Raw genomic sequence first — 20115 nt, 5'->3', positions numbered from 1 at the left:
ATTGCACTGTATAGATGGATTGATGTGCCTGTAATGTGTGTATAGAGATGTGTGTAATGTGTGTATATGTATGTATATGCACGCATGTATGTTATACACATCACACACATAGATTTAGCATTGTTTATAAACATGCTTCTAGACAGAGAGGTAGCACAGAAGATAAAGATCTCAGCCTTGACTCAAGTAGACTTGAGTTCAAATATGCCCGAAGATACTAACAATATAATTTTGGGCAAGTCATTTAACTTCTACTTGCCTCAATTTCCTCAACTGTAAATGAAGAAAATAATAGAACTTGCCTTCCAGGATTGTTGTGAGGATCAAAAAAGAAAATATTTGTAAAGAGCACAATATATAGAACATAATCGTTGCTATTGAGTCATTTTCCAGTTGTGTCTGATTCTTTGTGACCCCATTTGGTGTTTTCTTGGCAGAGATATTGATGGGTTTGCCATTTCCTTTTCCACTTCATTTTACAGATGAGAAAATTGAGGCACACCACATTGCCCAGAGACTCAGAGCTAGTATTTACTGCTACATAAATGCTTATTCCCCTAGGAGCTATCAGCTCATATTCACAGGTTGAATCTCCTGGGGGAAGCATTTTCTATGTTCTAGGCACTGTGCTAAGCAACGAAGATATAAATTTTACTCTTGTTTTGCTTTCCAAACATTTATTCCCACTAGCTGTCCATCATGCTTAGAATTCATTCCTTTCTCATCTCTGCCTCTAAAATCCCTCTCTTCCTACAAGGTTCAGATCAAGTGCTACTTGCAGCATGTCTTCAAAAGCCTCCCCTGTGCCTCTCAATAGTTAATGCTCTTACTCTGCCCCTTGTCCTTATACTGTGGTTGTTTGTCCTTCCTTCTCAAAGATGACCATGACATCAGGGGGAGAATGCCATGACATGTAAGTGAATTAGATTTAAGTAAGGGAGGGCTGGGCAAAGTCACCTGCTTCACTTTCTCCTCCAGAACCATCTGACTTTAGTGACTAGATTATAGATCTAGATGACTGGAAATGGTCCTGGATGCCTTGACTTTTTAAAGTTAAGGTCTTTAACAGGTCTCAGTTTGAGTGTGGCAATGCCCAATCAGTGATTAAGGATAGGTGAGAGAGATACTCACAAAAGTAAGGTAAGGGGCCGTAACAGCATCTATTATATTTCAGCTGAAGTAAAAAAAAATAATAATATAGGAGCAGCAAACATGATCTTAGGCAAAGCAAAAGCAAAAATAGATCTAATTAAAAGAAATAAGGAAACTACATTTTACTAAAAAGTTTTAGTATTAATATTTACTTCATTGTCCTTGTACTAAATTTATTTAAGTTATATCCCTGCAGTAGAGTATAAACTTTTTGAGGGCTGGGACTGTTCCATTTGTATATTTGTAACTTTTGTAGCAGGAGACATTTGCTTGTGAAGAACAACTCTGGGCTTTGAGTCAGAAAGACAGGATTTCAAATCCAAACACTTAAAATAAAGTCATTTAACCTTCCTCTGTTTGCCTCAATTTCCTCAAATATAAAAGGGGATAAAAATAGTAGCTACATCCCAGGGTTGTTGTAAAGAATGAAGCAAGATAATAATTGTAAAAAAAAAAAATGCAAAAAAACCCCCAGTGTCTAGCATATATTTGGCATTAGATAAATGTTTATGCCTTTCCCTTTCTCCTTCTCCAGTATGTAGCTCAAACTATTTTGCTTAATAACTTAATATTTGTTGACCTAAACAGAATTGAACTTCCCAAGGGTACAACTTTTGTATAAAGTTAGGTACCTGGCACAGTTCAGAGTTTTTTTCTGCAACTTTCTAACTAGTTATCATTTCTTTATTATCTCTGTGGACTCTTAATTACTAACATTCTTTGGCTTATAATGAAGGTATTTGGAGACTGGGATTAGATCCCTGAGTAAATTATATTGTTAATGCTTATCAACCACAGTCTCCCATTATGCCTTGTCCTCTCCTGAACCCAACCAGATGTAGTTGTGATGCTGTTTGTCTATTTTCATTCTTTTTCAGGGATAAGCAGATTTCCGCATATCATTATTGTGACTTCTTCCTCAATACTTCCAAGGATTGAAAACTATATGAACAAATACATCCATAGATGTAAATTGCAGAAATTATGAAGTATTTCACAGTTATAAGACTAGAAGTTCATCTAATCAAATATCTTTCATTTTACAAAAGAGAAAACTAAAGACTGTGACTTTTTAAAGGCCATACATGTAGTCAAGTAGCATAAAAAGGGTTCAAGCCCAATCCTTCTTATTCATGTGTACTTTCTACTACATTAACTTTTTACACATTTATTTCAAATAGATAGCATTTAGAAAAGGTCAAGATAGAAGTACAATTTTTAAAAATTGAATTTAAATATATGTCTTATCCCCACTAACAAATGGTAAGTTCCTTGAAGTAATTGTAAGCTTATATGTACAATTGTAAACTTATATATGCCCCCTCTGAGTAAGAGAGCTGTCATTCATCTTCAAATGTCTGTATTCCTTCTCTCAAATCTAGCCCAATTTACAGATAAAAAGGACAACAATTTTTTTAAAATAGCTTTTTATTTACACGCTATATGTATGGGTAATTTTACAGCATTGACAATTGCCAAACCTTTTGTTCCAATTTTTCCCCTCCTTCCCCCATCCCCTCCCCTAGATGGCAGGATGACCAATACATGTTAAATTATGTTAAAGTATAAATTAAATACAAAATAAGTATACATGTCCAAACCGTCATTTTGCTGTACAAAAAGAATTGGACTCTGAAATATTGTACAATTAGCCTGTGAAGGAAATCAAAAATGCAGGTGGGCAAAAATATAGGGATTAGGAATTCAATGTAATGGTTCTTAGTCATCTCCCAGAGTTCTTTCTTTGAGTGTAGCTGGTTCAGGTCATTACTGCTCCATTGGAACTGATTTGGTTCATCTCATTGCTGAAGATGGCCAGGTACATCAGAATTGATCATCATATAGTATTGTTGTTAAAGTATATAATGATCTCCTTGAGGGTCAATTTTTAAACAATGTCCCATTATTTTTTATAATTCCTTTTATCATTGGAAGGATGAAATCCATTCAAGATCCTTACAAGTGCTGAGCCTTTGTTTAGATGACCTTACTAGCTTTTCAAGCCCTGAAACTTGGAAAAAATAGACATCAATTAGGATCACATCTTGAGTTTAACTTCAGAAACATCCTATTCTTATATATGGAGGATCTACTCAATTTTCTGAGATAGGATTATACCGTTTAGAAGGAAATTGAGCTACCATTTTATCTAATCCTATTGTTTAACAGATGAGTAAACTGAGACCCAGAGAATTTACATGACTTGAGATAAGATTTGAACCCAGTCCCTCGGACTTCAAATTTAGTGCTTAGTATAAGTTTGAGTTGGATGTCACTTCGGTTACACTGATTGAAGAAAGAGGTGGGATATGGGGCAGGGAAAAGTGTGATCTGGATAGTCAGGGGGGAAAACCATGATAACATGTAGCTATCTGGAGGCCTGACCTTTGCCTAGCACTGAAGTATCCTTTGAGATACTGTTGCTATGACCACCAAATCCCCAAAGTTGGATACATTGGCATTTACTCTGCTTTCCTGGTGATCTTCTTAAAGTGCTCATGCTTAAGAACAACATTGACCTTTTTATCACAGTGGTGTCTCACTGTCTCATTTATGAATTTCCCCCCAGAGAAGTACCTGCGTTATTGTCACTCATTGTGACTTGGAAAGATTTAAAACTCCTAGAGGAATTACATTTTAGACTCTGAACATTCCTAATCCACCTAATCCCCTTTGAAGTGGAAAAAACCAAACATGGAAAAATGTAGAATGAGCTTAGTTCTATTTTCTCTGAGTCAGAAGTTAACATTATCCTCTCTCTCTCTCTCAGGAACCAAGTGGAGCTACACTAAAGTGAACTGGGGCTGATTGAGCATAGGTAGTGGCAATCAGGATGGGTCAGTCTTAGGCTTGGCAGATGACTGTCCATTGTGATTTGAAGGATCTCCAGAAAAAGTGTCTTACATAAAGAATTATTCCCATTGCTTAGTTAGCTGTTAAACAAACATTTAAGGCATTTCTTGTCAGTTACTAGTTAGCACCTTAACAGGAACTAAAAATTGTAAAAATACAAATAAAGGAGAAAGAAAAAAAAGGAAGAGAAAAAAAGATTTTGGGGAATATGCATGAGAAAGAAACTTCCTAGAAAGGTAGAAAAGTCATAAAAATGAGGTGGGTGAGCTAAAAGCAAACTTTCCCCACCAAATAAGTCATTAAATAAGTCTCAGAAAAAAATGTGGAACTAAATATAGTCTAAATATAAAGGTCTCTAAAGGAGATTCATACCTGACCAAGAGTTTATCTACAAAGTATCTGATAAACGATCTTTTGTGTAAAAACCTCCAGTAATGGAGACCTCATTTCTTCCAGGAGTAATCCATTCCACTTATGAACAATTCTAATTGTTAGGAACCTTTTCTTTCTGTACAGGTGAAATCTTCATCTCAGGATCTTCCATACATTGTCCCCAGATCTGCCCTATTGGGCCAAGCACAACAAGATTACTTCTTCAAATAAATACTTCGAGACAGTGATTTCATCTCCTCTATCCTAAGACTTCTCTTTTTTACATGTTTAGTACCAATTTTCATGACTTTCATACCCTTTCCTACCTGTTTCCCTCTCCTGAAAGCTTTCCAGCTTATCAATGGGTTCCTAAAATATGGCATTCAGAACTGAAGAAAAGAATCAATCAATTAATCAATAAATATTTGTTAAGTTTTAATCTCGTACCAGGCATTGTGTGCTAAGCATTAGCTATACAAAACAAAAATGAAATAATAACTACCTCAAAGTACTTACATTCAATTGGGATTGACACTTGTGGATGAATATGTGTGGAAACACACACATATATATATGTATACATGTATATGTACAAATATATATTTGTAATATGCATATAATATATATGTGTAATATATATTATATGCATAACATAATACAAACACAAAGTAATTAAGGAAGAGGAAGATAGGCACTAGCAGGTAAGGGTATCAGGAAAGGCTTCAAATAGAATGTTTATGCTGAGCTTTAAAGAAAACTGATGATTCCTAAAGATAAAGGTAAGAAAACAAGGCATCCCAATCCTAGGCAAAAATTTATGAAAAGACATAAAGAAAAAAGATAGCATGTCTTTTTTTTTATAACTTTTTTATTGACAGAGCCCATGCCTGGGTAATTTTTTTACAACATTATCCCTTGCATTTATTTCTGTTCTGACTTTTCCCCTCCTTCTCTTCACCTCCTCCCCCAGATGGCAAGCAGTCCTATACAAGTTAAATATGTCACAGTGTATCCTAGATACAATATATGTGTGCAGAACTGAACAGTTCTCTTGTTGCACAGGAAGAATTGGATTCAGAAGGTAAAAATAACCTGGGAAGAAAAACAAATATGCAAACAGATATTCATTTCCCAGTGTTCTTTCTTTGGGTGTAGCTACTTCTGTCCATCCTTGATCATTGAAACTGAGTTAGATCTCTTTGTCGAAGATCTCCACTTCCATCAGAATACATCCTTATACAGTATCGTTGTTGAGGTATATAATAATCTCCTGGTTCTGCTCATTTCACTTAACATCAGTTCATATAAATCTCTCCAAGCCTCTCTGTATTCATCCTGCTGGTCATTTCTTACAGAGCAATAATATTCCATAATATTCATATACCATAGTTTACTCAACTATTCTCCAATTTATGGCATCCATTCATTTTCCAGTTTCTAGCCACTACAAACAGGACTGCCACAAACATTTTGGCACATACAGGTCCCTTTCCCTTCTTTAGTATCTCTTTGGGATATAAGCCCAGTAATAACACTGTTGGATCAAAGGGTATGCACAGTTTGATAACTTTTTGAGCATAGTTCCAAATTGCTCTCCAGAATGGCTGGATGTGTTCACAATTCCATCAACAATGTATCAGGGTCCCTGTTTTCCCACATCCCCTCCAACATTCCACATTATCTTTCCTTGTCATTCTAGCCAGTCTGACAGGTGTGTAGTGGTATCTCAGAGTTGTCTTAATTTGCATTTCTCTGATTAATAATGACTTGGAGCATATTTTCATATGGCTAGAAATAGTTTCAATTTCTTTGTCTGAGAATTGTCTGTTCATCTCCTTTGACCATTTATCAATTAGAGAATGGTTTGATTTCTTATAAATTAGAGTCAGTTCTCTGTATATTTTGGAAATGAGGCCTTTATCAGAACCTTTGACTATAAAAATGTTTTCCCAGTTTATTGTTTCCCTTCTAATCTTGTCTGCATTTGTTTTATTTGTACAAAAACTTTTCAATTTGATATAATCAAAATTTTCTATTTTGTAGTCAATAGTGATCTCTAGTTCTTCTTTGGTCATCAATTCCTTCCTCTTCCACAGGTCTGAGAGGTAAACTATCCTATGCTCTTCCAATTTATTTATAATCTCATTCTTTATGCCTAAGTCATGAACCCATTTTGACCTTATCTTGGTGTATGGTGTTAAGTGTGGATCAATGCCTAGTTTCTGCCATATTAATTTTCAATTTTCCCAGCAATTTTTGTCAAATAATGTGTTCTTATCCCCAAAACTGGGGTCTTTGGGCTTGTCAAACACTAGATTATTAAAGTTATGGGCTGTTTTGTCCTTTGAACCTAACCTATTCCATTGATCAACTAGTCTATTTCTTAGCCAATACCAGATGGTTTTAGTAACTGCTGCTTTATAATATAATTTTAGATGTGGTACAGCTAGGCCACCTTCATTTGATTTTTTTTTCATTAATTCTCTTGAAATTCTTGACCTTTTGTTTTTCCATATGAACTTTGTTGTTATTTTTTCTAGATCATTAAAATAGTTTTTTGGGAGTCTGATTAATATAGCGCTAAATAAATAGATTAGTTTAGGTAGTATTGTCATCTTTATTATATTTGCTCGCCCAATCCAAGAGCATTTAATATTTTTCCAATTGGTTAGATCCGACTTAATTTGTGTGGAAAGTGTTTTGTAATTTTGCTCATAAAGTTTCTGATTTTCCCTTGGCAGATAGATTCCTAAATATTTTATACAATCAGTAGTTACTTTAAATGGAATTTCTCTTTGTAACTCTAACTGTTGGGTTTTGTTAGTGATATATAAGAATACTGATGACTTATGTGGGTTTATTTTGTATCCTGCAACTTTGCTAAAGGTGTGGATTGTTTCTAATAACTTTTTAGTAGAATCTCTGGGGTTCTCTAAGTATACCAGAAGATAGTATGTCTTAAATGAGGAATAGCAGGAAGAGAAGATCAGTTTGGCTTGATATAGAGTTCTGGAGAGGAAGAGAAGCTGTCTATAGTGTAGTAGAGATTGCTATTCCCGAGACAGAAGACTAGGTTTTGATTCCAGCTCTAATATATACTTGCTGTGTGACTTGGGGCAAATCATTTAACCTCTCTGAACTACAAGTAACTCTCTAAATTGTAGAGCTGTTGGTGATCTGTATTGAAAGAGAGGGAGTTTTCTTATAGCCATGAAAATCATAGGTTCAGTTTTATTGTTTTTTTAATCTGGAAAGATAGTTTGGAGCTGGATTACAGTGGATTTTAAATACCACACTGAGGAATTTGTATTTGGTCTAAAACATAAAAAGGAAAAATTGGAGTAGGGGAAGGTACATGGTGAGACTTGTGTTTTAGGAATAACATATTGGCTGGCAGCAATGTGGGGAAGGAATTGGAGAGAGGAGAAACAGAGGCAGAGAATTAATTTAGGAGGGTAATTCCAGGCTCTTGCTTCTAGGCAGTTACATATATTGCAATTTCAAACATAACCCAGAGAATCTAGCTGAAACACTTCCAAGTCCTTAATAGAGGAAATAGCAAATAAAATAAAAAACCATTAGAACACATAGTGTTGATATGGGTCTTTCTAAGTCAAGATGCAGCTTTCAGAGATTCTTATATACAATTTAGTGTCCTCCCCTTTTCCTTTGTATTTGAGTTTGACATCAAAAATGTGGTAGAGTAGTTGCAAGGCCTGACGTCAGGCCTGAGTTAAAATCCTGCCTCTAACACTAACTAAACTGTGTGACTCTGAGATATTTACTTAACCTTGGTTTCCTCAATTATAAAATGAGAATCATAATAACCTCTACTTTTCTGGGTTGTTCTGAGGATCAAACAAGATAATACTGGTAAAGTGCTAGCCTGATGTCTGGCACATAGTTGGTTCTTAATAGATGTAAATAAAGGTAAACATTTCCTGCATAGAAATAGATGTGAATAGAGCCAAACTGTTTTTGCTGAAAATCATTACAGGAGGGATTTTAATAAAAAAAGAAAATTTCTCAAAGGTTATATGGATCTAAGACTTTTGGGGTTTTGCTCAGCCTAAGATTCTTTGGTTCTCCAAAATAAATTAAAGGGAAAGACAAAAACAAGTACAAAAAAATCCCATATGGAGCACTTAAACATAGCTCTTCATTTCACATTCTTACCTTTAGGAGATATAACTGACCATCAACAAACCTCCCAAGCTTTTTGTTATCCTGTGTGTGAACTATATCCCTCTAGCATCATGATCTCCTAGTCTAAGACCACCTCTCTTTTTTCACTCCTTTCTTTTTACGATTGAGAGACATCCTGTTTTCCAAAGCTAAGGTCCAGCAAGCAAGCTGTGCCTTGAGTTTGGCATAACAATAATCCTTTGTGCTCACACTCTGGGTGAACTCTGCTGCAGCTCCATAACAGAATTGACTCATGCCAGTCCCAGGTGTTCTCTAAGTATTACAGGAACTTTATTCTGGTCATGAAGATCTATTATGGACAGACTTTTTTCACTAGGCAAACTTGCCTCATTATTGCTGTTACCCATCATTACCATGACTATAATTCTCTGCTTGGTCCTTTGTCTAGCTATAACTCTATGTATCAAGGCTTAGTTTTGCTGCCTTGGGTCTCTTTCTAGAGAAAACCCTGGACCATGTATCTGATTTTCCTCCTTCAGTGGAATAAAGATAATTTTTTGCTTATAATCTCTGAGAACTCTTTAGTTTTATTTTATTTTATTTTCCAGAGTTTTACAACTGATGTACAATCTCTGTGAACTTGTTAGTATTTTCAGTTTAGCAACTGATAGATAATCTCTCTGACTCTTTGGTCATTTATTTTCAGTTTCATACTAGTTAGAATGTAAATTCCTTAAGATCAGGAACTATTTTATTCTTGTCTTTTTTTTGTACATAGTAGGCATGTAATAAGGATTTGGTATTTTGATTGGAATTGAACAATTGATTATCCCTCTTGATTTATTGAGAATGGATCAAGGGAACTAAAAAGGTTTTTGGAGGTTAAAAAAAATTATTTCGGTAGCTTATAATAATGACTAAAATTTATGTTGTGCTTCCTATGTGTTAGGCACTGTTCTAAGCGCTTTACAATTAGTTTCTTATTTGATTCTCATGACAATCTTCAAAGATAATTATGATCCCCATTTTACAGATGGGGAAGCCGAGGTAAACTAAGATTAAATGACTTGTCCAAACTCTTAAAGCCAGCCAGGAAGAAGATGGAGAGTCTCTTTTTGCTCCTTTCACTGAATGATTTATACTTCATTCTGTTTGCCATTAAACTAGGCTGCCTCTATTTTTCCTTATAAATAGCGTTCTTTAGAGGCTCAGAAAACATTGTTTGTCTTCAGCTCAGTCATTAAATAAATGGCAGAAGTCTTTCAGTTGGTAGGGAGGAAAAATTCTTGCTAATGATTCATCTTCCTTATTTCCATGAGAAGGTGATCTGCTGATGCTATTGCTCATTTTCACATGATGGATCCCAACCATATTTTCAGAAAGGAGAATGATATAGGAAAGGGGAGGAGGAGCTTGTAGAGAAACAGGTGGGGAGAGGGAGAACTTCTATTTTACAAATTCCTCTAACCTCTGCTAGGTTTTGTGTGTAGATGGTTTTCACTTCCACTTAAAATTCTTATAATTTTATTGATTTACTGAGATAGAACAAAAAAAAATCCACACTGACCAAGTAGCCCATGTAGTTCAAAAGAGGATCTAGAAAAGAGATTCTTTGTATATGTTTTATTTTCATTTAACATGTAAGCTAGAGAAGTCTTGTTTAACATATTCCTTAGCAACTCACAGTTTAATTTATGACACTGGATCCTAAATTATCACTTTTCTATTCAAGTCTGTCTTTATATTCCTGGAATTTATTGAGTGGAGGAGAGTTATACAGCCAAACCTGTGTTTTAGGAAGTGATTTGGACAGATGAGTTAAGAGGAGATTAGAGTGGGGAGAAATGTGACACAGGGAGACCAACAAGCAAGCTACTGCAACAGCTAACAAACATTTATAAAGTATCTCAATATGAAAGAAGTTGTTCAAAATACTGAGAATATAAAAACAAAAGGGAAATGGACCTTTTTCTCCATGAGCTTAAATCCTGATAAGAAGACAAGTTGCACATATGTACGAATATAAATATATACTAAACATACAGAAAACAAATAAGTATAAATGGTGAGGAAGTTACTATTAGCTTCAGAATAAGAAAGGTATTGTGAAGGATAAAAGGTATCTTGAGGGAAACCAGGAATTATCTGATCTAGAGATGAGACTAAACATGAGGCACATAAAGAGATAGAATGTTGTATAGAAAACAACTTGGGGACCATTTTGTCTGGACCAGAAAGTTCATGAAGTGGAAAAATGTATGATAAATCAGAAAAGGTGGGATAAAGTCAGGCTATGAAAGCTTCAAATGTCAAGCATAAGAGTTTAGTTTTGAGGGAGCCACTGGAATTTGTTTGTGCATATATATGATACCTATATGTGTGTTTAAGTGGAGAGAGGGTGAAATGGTCAGGGATGAACTTTAGAAATATCACTTTGCTGGCTGTATGAAATATAGAAGAGGAAAGGAAATGTGAGTTTTGTATCCTTTGTTTTCCTTTCTTCTACTTCCCTCACATTACCTGACTGCCCCATGTGGAATGGCCTCTTTACCAAGACACAGTGCAGCCTCTAGACCCAGTTCTGCTATTCACTTACTGTATGACCTTGAACAGGTGACTTCCCCACTTTGAGCCTCTGTTTGGTCATCTGTAAAATAGCAAGGCAAAAATGAGAGAAGAGGTTAGTCTCAATTTTTAATGGTCCTTCTAGACCTAACATCCCATTATTCTTTGGTCTCAAAACATAGGAGATGGAAGAGAGGTCAAAAGCATTGAGCATATTCTCAAGCATATATAGTTCTATCAAGGATGAAAGAGATTACATTCATACCATTTGAGCCCAGAAAAGTGGCCTAAAAGTAACAGGCAAAAAGTGCTATGAGACAATATGTTAGGGAGAGTAACCTGCTGAGGGTCACACACATTTATATTCAGGCCATGGACTCCAATCAATCAATCAATCAATCAGTAAACATTTGTTAAAGGCTTGCCACTATTAGACAGACACTGGGGATAGGTGCAAAGAACCTGCCACTAAATTGAATATCTCAAAAGGAATCTGGGATTTGAGTGGATATCATAAACAAGTGTAGGGAAGCTGAGCATAGGTACCATTTCTCTTTTTTGTCTACAAGTATATTGTAGTTATTACCCAATTCCTTTAGGATAGAACTGTGGAGGTGAAGAAGTTTGCATCTTCCTTAATCCCTTTCCTCACAGAGTGATAAAATTTGCCATTCTGAAATTTTCACCCATTCCTTCTAATTCACAACAATCCGAACTTGGTTATATTCTGTCCTAACATATCATGTACTTGTACATGCACCCATTGAAGTATGTACCTACTTCTGGATTGATTATGGGATACTGAAGGACACCTCTACTTGAAATGATAGAACAATCCCCTTAGCCATATAGTAGAGGCAAGGGAAGGGCTGAATCAATTTAGAATGGAGAGGTAACTTCTGTCTTTCTCTCTGCTTTCTACTCTCCTATGTAACATGCAGTTCTATTTTACCATCCTTCCCATTAGAGGAAGGATAATATGTTTTCCTTTACCCTGGCAGCATGATATCAGCTCAAGTAGAGGCTTGGCTGTGGGAGCTGAGGCTTGGACCTTGAAACTCCTGACTGCCTTTTTCGCTTGGAGTTATCTTCCCTAAATGTATCCTGTTTTATTTACATACCTTGTCTATTTGTACATCTTTTCTTTGAGGGGGAGAGGGGATTCTATCTGGATATAAACCAAAAATATTTTGTTGGTAGTGATTCTAGTGTTTGGTAGTCCTAGAAGGGTCTAGGATAACCAGAATCCAAAAGAAGGCTAAAAAGGAAAAAACAAAACAATAAAAAACTCAGATACCCAGGAACTGATGCTTATTGACCTGAGCTCATTCAGCATTCTTTCCTTCCCTTCCAAGGCACCAGAAAAAAGACTACACCAGCAGACTCAAGGACACTGCACCCCAGCATTTCAATTGCCTCAAATGTCTCTTTCCAGTGCCTTGTGAACCCCAGCTCATGACTGCAGAAGTATGTTTAGGGTTCAACAGACAATTTGACCAGAGTTCTTCAGGAGCAAAAGCCTGACAGGTTCTATAACTCAGAAGCATTAACACTGCTGGTTCTGGGAAAAACATATTCGAAAGTTCTAGGTCCAGACCAGAGAACTGAGAAACAGAGGGACTGGGGCAGGCCATCGGGATAGAATCTCACGAATGTGTGGGGCTGTGCAGCACTCCACCACCATTCCTCCAACGAGAATCAGTTTTGACTCCTGGAAATCCAATGTGGGAAGAAACTGAGATGCTTTGAATTGCTCAGAGAAACCACAATCACAGGAGAGGGAGTTAGGAAGTGAGTAATAAGAAAAAAAAGGGGGTGGGGTGGGGGTGGGGGGGAGAAGGAGGATACAAAAATTGAAAGCACCAAAGATTTCAGAAAGACCTTGAACATAAACAGAAAAATCAACAGAGAAAAAAAAAAGTAACAGCATATGGCTTCCAGTTCTAGTAAACAAGTTCAGTCATTTATGAATAAATACTGCAAAATAAAGGGAAATTATCAAACATTTGAGGAGATAGAGGACCCTGTGGATTTTAAAGAGAACAGGGAACCAAGATACACTATTCCTGAGTGGTTTAAAAGAGAAATGGGAATTATAAGAGCAGAATATTGTTCTACACAGCAAAAAATAATGAGTAGAATAGAAAATTTTGAAACTGCATAGTAAGCTCCACCAAAAGAGAGAACAATATAGATGGCTTTTGCTTCACATTATGCAAGTCTGACTGCATGAAAAGAATTCTAAAACAAATTCACATTCCAAAAAAATCCCTTTGTTAACTGTACAGTTCCCTCTGCTTCTGTCCCTCAGCTCCATATTATGTGACCTCTTACCTCTGCCCCAATGTTTCCTCAACTCCATATGTTGTCTGTCTGCTCTTTGTGTCCTGTCTGCCCTCCAAGTGTCATCATGGTCCTTTCACTCCTTTCCTTGGTTTCTGGCCAGACTCCCACATGGCTGAACTTAACCCCCGAAAGTTCTTCCCTTTGCTCTAACTTTTCTGTCCCCTGGTTCCCATGAGTCCCTGAATAGGCCACTTCCATTCTGGCCCCACACTCCCTTCCTGTTTCCTTCCCTTCATAAGTTCACTGGCAAATTCACATTATATAAAAAATCATTCTACATAAAGGTCTGCAGAACTGTTCACTTATATAAAGTAGAATTGTATAGATTAGGGAATGCAAATATACAGAAGTGAAGGACAATCTATTGGAGAAGAGAAGCAAAAAATATTAACATTTAAAAATACTATTTCAACAATCTTATGGAGAGATGATAAAGGTCTGAGGGAGGGAACGGGCTGTGTAAGTGAAATGAAACGTGCAAGATGTGTTGTGGAATTAGAGAATGACAAGATTTGGCAAGTGAATGAATATACAGAGGGAGTTAAAGTGAACACATGAGGATACCAGGATTATGAACCTGGCTGACTGGAAAGCTGGTTGTGCCCTTGACAGAAAAGGGATGTCAGAATAAAGATAGTTTGGGGAGCAAAAATGCTATAATGAGATGAAGCATATAGATTATAACCCATTCATGCCTGCTCATTCAAAAAGCCTCATTCTGCTCTATTGGAAATTTAAAAAAAAAAAAAAAAAAAAGGAAAGTGAGAATCTTTAGTATTCAATGTTCTTCATAATTCAGCAGCCCTTCCTTTCTTTCCAGACTTTTTACATGCTTTATTTTCTTCCATACTATGATCCAGACATACCAGCCTACTTCAGCTCCCATCTTGAAGCCTTTTTTTTCATTATACCCTCTACCTTGAAACTCTTTCTTCACCTTTGCCTCTTAGAATTTCTGGCTTCCTTCTAAATATCTTGAAAGACAGCTGCTGCAGGAGGACTTTTCTGGCCTTCACCCAGTTATTCCCTGATGTCATGGTCTTCTTCCAGAACAAAGGACCACAACAACAGAGCCTTTCTAAGGTTATCTTTGTTTCACTCTTTATCTTATATATACCTGTTTATTACATATTATCTTTCTCATTGGAATATAAGCTCCTTGAAGATAAACATTAGTTTTGCCTTTCTTTTGTACCATCAGATCTTAAAACAATATCTGGCACACAGTAAGCCCTTAATAGATACTTGTTGATTTATTGATTCAACTCTTCTCCCAGAAGATTAAGCCTACTCTTCACCCTTTTTTAGGAAAAAGGGCTAAATGTTCTGACTTCTGGTCAAGCTGAAAAGGATAGTTTTCCTAAGGCAACTTTGCCAATGCGGCAGTTAGTATCCAGGTAGTGACTAGGTTATAAGTGCCTCAAGGAATCCATGGAATTTAGAAGTGGGGGGAGAATTAGGATTTATAACTGAGGGATTTGGGGGGAATAATGGTAGGTGTGAGGCAAGTTCCACAACTGGCTTTTCAAGGAGGGAAGGATGTGCCTGCATTCTTTTCTTATGGTTGATTGGTCATATACCACGTGAGGTCAGGCCTTAGTCCTCAGGAAGCCCCAGATCCTACTTGAGAGATTATAACTTTAAAAGACAACTCTAATGCCATGTTTATTATTCAGCTTACTCTGACTAATAATGAACTTTCCCCTCAGACTTCACAGTGTACTTTTGGTTTTGCCTGTCTAATACTTACCATATAGTATTATGTATTATAGTTACATATTTGTATTTTATCTCCCTACTAAACTCTATTATAGAATTCTTATCGAATTATCACATCTTCCCCCTGCCTTTTCAGTTCACTGCTCACAGTAAGTACTGCATCAGTGTTTTTAAATGAATAAAATAATTGTGCCATCTTATGCAAATTACTTCTCTCTGGTTTTTGTTTTGTTATCTATAGCGAGGGATTATACCAGATGATTCCTAAAATGCTATCTAGCTCTCCCTCAATAAACTCAATATGTCCAAAGGATAATTCATTATTTCCCACCTTCCTTCTCTTTCTAACTTTCCTATTACTATCTAGGACCATCACCCCAGTTACCCAGGCTCCAAACTTAAGAATCATCCTTAACTCCTCACTCTTTCACTCTCCTTCTACTAATCCAATCAGTTATCAAATCCTATGGTTTCAGTCTAGAATATGCCCCCTTCTATACTGACATTGCAACCAGTTCAGTGTTGCCCCTCATCATTTTACACCTAGATTACTTCAATAGCCTGCTAGTTGGTCTTCTGGCCTCTTAGTCTCTTCCCACTTCAATCCAACCTTCACTTAGCTGTCAAATTAATCTGACCAAGTCACCCCTGCCTCTACTTAACTCCAATGACTTCCTGTGATCTCGAGGACCTCAGTTTGGCTTTTAAAAACCTTCATTACCTGGAACCTTCTAATCTGTCTCTCACGACTCCATGTATTCTTTCATTCAGTGACAATGGACATTCCATCTGTGTATTTTTACTCTTTTCTTACATGCCTTGAATTCCATTCCCCTTTTTCATTGTCTTCTGACTTCTTTCAGGTCTCATGTTAAAGACTTTAGCTTAAAAAGGCCAAGGCCTCCCACTATATTCAGAGCCATCTACAGTCACCCAGATCTATATCTTACCAATGGACCTAGATAGTTCTGGAAGAGAAAGTAAGGCTGTTGACTTTACACAATCCTCCTTTAAATTCATTTCACCTGCTTGTGGGGAATAGCTAGATAAGGTGAAGAACTTAAAGGAATGTATGAATTCTTTTTTTGTATTTTATTTTCATTAGTTCTGTGTCTTTAACCTGTGTAATATGTGCAGGCTCATATTTACTTGAGCCTTGGCCAGCTAGAAACATATTTACTTAACCTGAGCTGATGACATTTATTGGTATTTGACATTTATCGATATTTAGTCTATTACCTGGCCTGCTTGATTAAGCCTGAAGGCCTGATTTTCTGTTTCCTAGAAATCAGTAGATTTCGGGGAAACAGAAACCTTCCATTCCAATCTCTCCGGATAGCAATAACCAATTAGATGCCTCCCCCTCCCCTTCTCAATGCTCTCTTACTTGTGATGTAATTTCTTATGTAAGAGCTGTGTATCTTTACTACTTCTTTAGCCTTTGGAACACAAGGCTATGCAAGGGTCGGTGTTGAAAAATTATCCATCCATATGTTTTGAAAATTAAAATGCTTTAATTAAAAAAAATAAAATTAAAAAAAATTTTAAATACAAAACATAGTGTGCCTTCATTGGCACATAATGAGCACTCAGTAAATGCTAATAGATTGGTTCATCTCTGAGGATCTTGTTAGTCAAAAGAGCCAAGGTTCTTTCCAGGTCTGACAAAGCTTAAGTTTTTTTTCAGTTCTAGGATTCTGTGAATGCCCTAGTATAGCAACCTAGGGAAAATGAAGATAGGGTTAAGCAACTTCAAAAGAAAGCTTTAAAGAGAACCACTAAATCAGAAATTTAATATATGGAATTAATAGAGAAAAGAGTAGTTTAGCTTCCCTAAAGAAATTCATGTATTTGCATTTCAAAGCCCTACTTTGAATAACTCAGGTAATGGCTTGAAATCAAGGAAGTGGGTGGTCCAGAATTTTCTTTACTGTATTAGCAGACATTGTAGGAATTATTGACAAAGCAATTCCCTTGGAGAATTCTGAAACCCTTGAGTCAAATAATTGTTTGGTTTTAAAGGGTTTCTATTCTGATGACAAAAAGATGTAGAGAGTAAATCAATAAGGAAGAAAACCAAGGCTAAGCTTATTAGTTTGCCAGTCTCTTATGGACAACTTTGATACATATAATCCTCTTCCACCAATATATGCAATCCTCTTTGGGTTGCTGCTGCTTCTGCCCTCTCAGAAAGTTGAGGTGGTGATATAAAAAGCAATGGCTATGGACCTACATTTGAAGATTTTCCACTTAAGATCAATGTGGCCTGGGATCTGTATTAAATCAGATTACTCGGCTTTTCCCTGACCTGAGTTGGCCTGTTGGATGATATTCTGGGCTTTTTATAAGTTTGAAAGCTCATTCTCAGACTTCATTATCAGACCCCCTTTAGCTGCTCTATAGCAATAGAAAAAATTCACAATAAATTTATTATTAACTGAAATAATCTATCCAGAAGTTGCAGAGATATCAGAAGAAAAGAGGGTGAGGAGTCCCAAGTTACTTTGTCTTATGCAAGCAACTATCCCGCTTTTTTTCTATAATAATAAATATGACATATTTATCTGAATGTGTTACCCATATATGCACACATAGATATATGTATATATGTACATATATATACACACAGAGGGCTATTCCAAAGATCAAACTTTAATAGCACACTAGGACTTTGGGGACACCCTATAAAGCAGGTTTATAATCCATACAGGATTCTACTGATTACAATCCAAAAGGATTCTACTGTCTACCCTGGGAAATAAATAGTAGAAATTATGGTCTTTTTTTCATCTACCAAAGTCACAAAATCAGAATTAAGATTCAAATCCAGTCATCTCTTTACTCTAAATACAATGGTTTCTCATATTTTGTGATGTAGTAGAAGGAGCATTGGATTTGGAGTCTGAGGCTCCATGTTCAAATCCTACCTTTATCACTTACTACTTGTATGACCATGGACAAACAAACCACTTTCTCTCTCTGGGCCTGTTTCTTCATCTGTAACAGAGAGATGCCAATGTTCTGTAGGAACTCCTAGAAACTTGGGTACTATACCAATGCTTGCTTTCTATGCCCAAACTTTTAGTACTGATTCAGGTTCTTTGCTAAAGAAATTTGAGCTCTAATTAGGAGATTAGGATCCCTATTCTCACACTTACTGGTTTAATAACAAATCTTTATTTCACCATCCCAGAGGCAATGCTAATTATAGTAAAAAGTATGACTCATGCCTTTTTCTTCCTACAGAATAAAGTAAAAGAGATAGTGGATGTATAAGATGAATCAGGTATGGGACATTTATTCCTATGTAGAAAGCAAAGCTTAAAAAAAGAAAGAAAGAAAGAAAAGAAAGCAATGCTTGAAGAATCAGAGTACTTTAACAGAATGAATTAAATAAGATTTAGTAACAACTAATAACTATGATTACAATTTACTGGAAGGCCAAGGATGGTTAAAAGTAATAATGATAAGGATGATACTAACATTTATGGGATAGGCACTGTGCTAAATGCTTTGTAGGCATGATCTCATTTGATCATCACAAGAAAAATAAAACACAACCCCTAGAGATAGATGCTATTATTATTATTCCCATTTAACCAATCACCAAACTGAGACAAAGACTGGTTAAATGACTTGCTCAAAGTCACACAGTTAGCAATTATGTAAAGCTAGATTTGAACTCAAGTCTTCTTAAATTTAGCATTATACCAACTGCATGTTCCAAAGTTTGCTGTCCCAAAGATTGCTAATTAAGCATTCCATTTTTCACTTCAACAATGGAGACAGTCTTTTCACTGATCTCTCTGATTGCTACATAGGAGGTCATGCAGATTCTCTGAGGCTACCTCCCTCCTTGGAGGACTGTCTTTGTCTCTTTTTTCTCTCTACCTAAAGCAGACATTTTTGTTTTCAGCTATTATCCATATAACATCTGATGAATGTTACTGTGAATTCAATTCAATTTGATAAGCATTTATTAAGCTCCTACCATGTACCAGGCACTGACACTGAGAATACAAATAAGAAAAAGATAGTCTCTGGCCTTAAAGAGGATACAATTGAATTCGGGGTGAGCACACAGAAAAGGAAGCTTCTGGAGCAGGAGAATCTTGTATCTTAGAGTTGAACCCCAAAAGAGCTAAAGATGGAGAGTGGGAGTGAGCTAGAAGTTTCACTTTGGCTTTCTACAAAAGAAAAGTTTGGGAGGACTGTAGTACTCCACCCTACATCTCCAGCCACAGACTTATAGACCTTTTGAAACTCTCATAGTTAATACTAGTTATAGAATCTTTCATGTAAGATCAGGAAAGAATGAACATAAAAAAGAAAGATGTTCATGGCTTGCAGAAAGTCCACATGATGGACAGAGCAGCTGACTCATCTCCCTTACCTGACTTCCTGGACTAGCTCAGAAAAGTCTACAGCCAAAAGTAAAATATTTAGATAAAATGTTGGGCTACCCATTTTGTTCAGCCACTAAGTTTTGGATATGCAGCCAATTAGGTAACTTCCTCTAAGACAAGAAGAACTAGAAATAAGCTCACTTCCCTTTACAAGAATGGTGACTAAGCATGCTCCAGGGTAGGGAAGGGCATCTATCACACATAATAACAATAATATCTAACATTTATATATAAGACTTACTATTGAATGGGATCAGTGAAGATTTCTCAGAACATTGTGGTGTAGAGTAGGTCAGACCTTAGGCCTAAGTTTAAGGAAGATTGTAGGGCAGAAAAGGTCAACCCCTAGGTCTAAGCTTCAGGAAGTCACTTGACCCCCAGGAAGTAGGCAGTGTTGTTGACCATTGGTCACTGGTTACTTCCTTTTCAGTCCACCCAATGAATTCAAAAATCAAGGGGACAGCTAGGTGGCATAATGGATAGAGCACCAGCCCTGAAGTCAGGAGGACCTGAGGTCAAATCTGTCCTCAAACACTTAATACTTCCTAGCTGGGTG

This window comes from Antechinus flavipes, chromosome 2 (assembly GCF_016432865.1).
Source record: "Antechinus flavipes isolate AdamAnt ecotype Samford, QLD, Australia chromosome 2, AdamAnt_v2, whole genome shotgun sequence".
Classification (NCBI taxonomy): Eukaryota; Metazoa; Chordata; class Mammalia; order Dasyuromorphia; family Dasyuridae; genus Antechinus; species Antechinus flavipes.
This window is presented reverse-complemented; position numbering follows the sequence as displayed.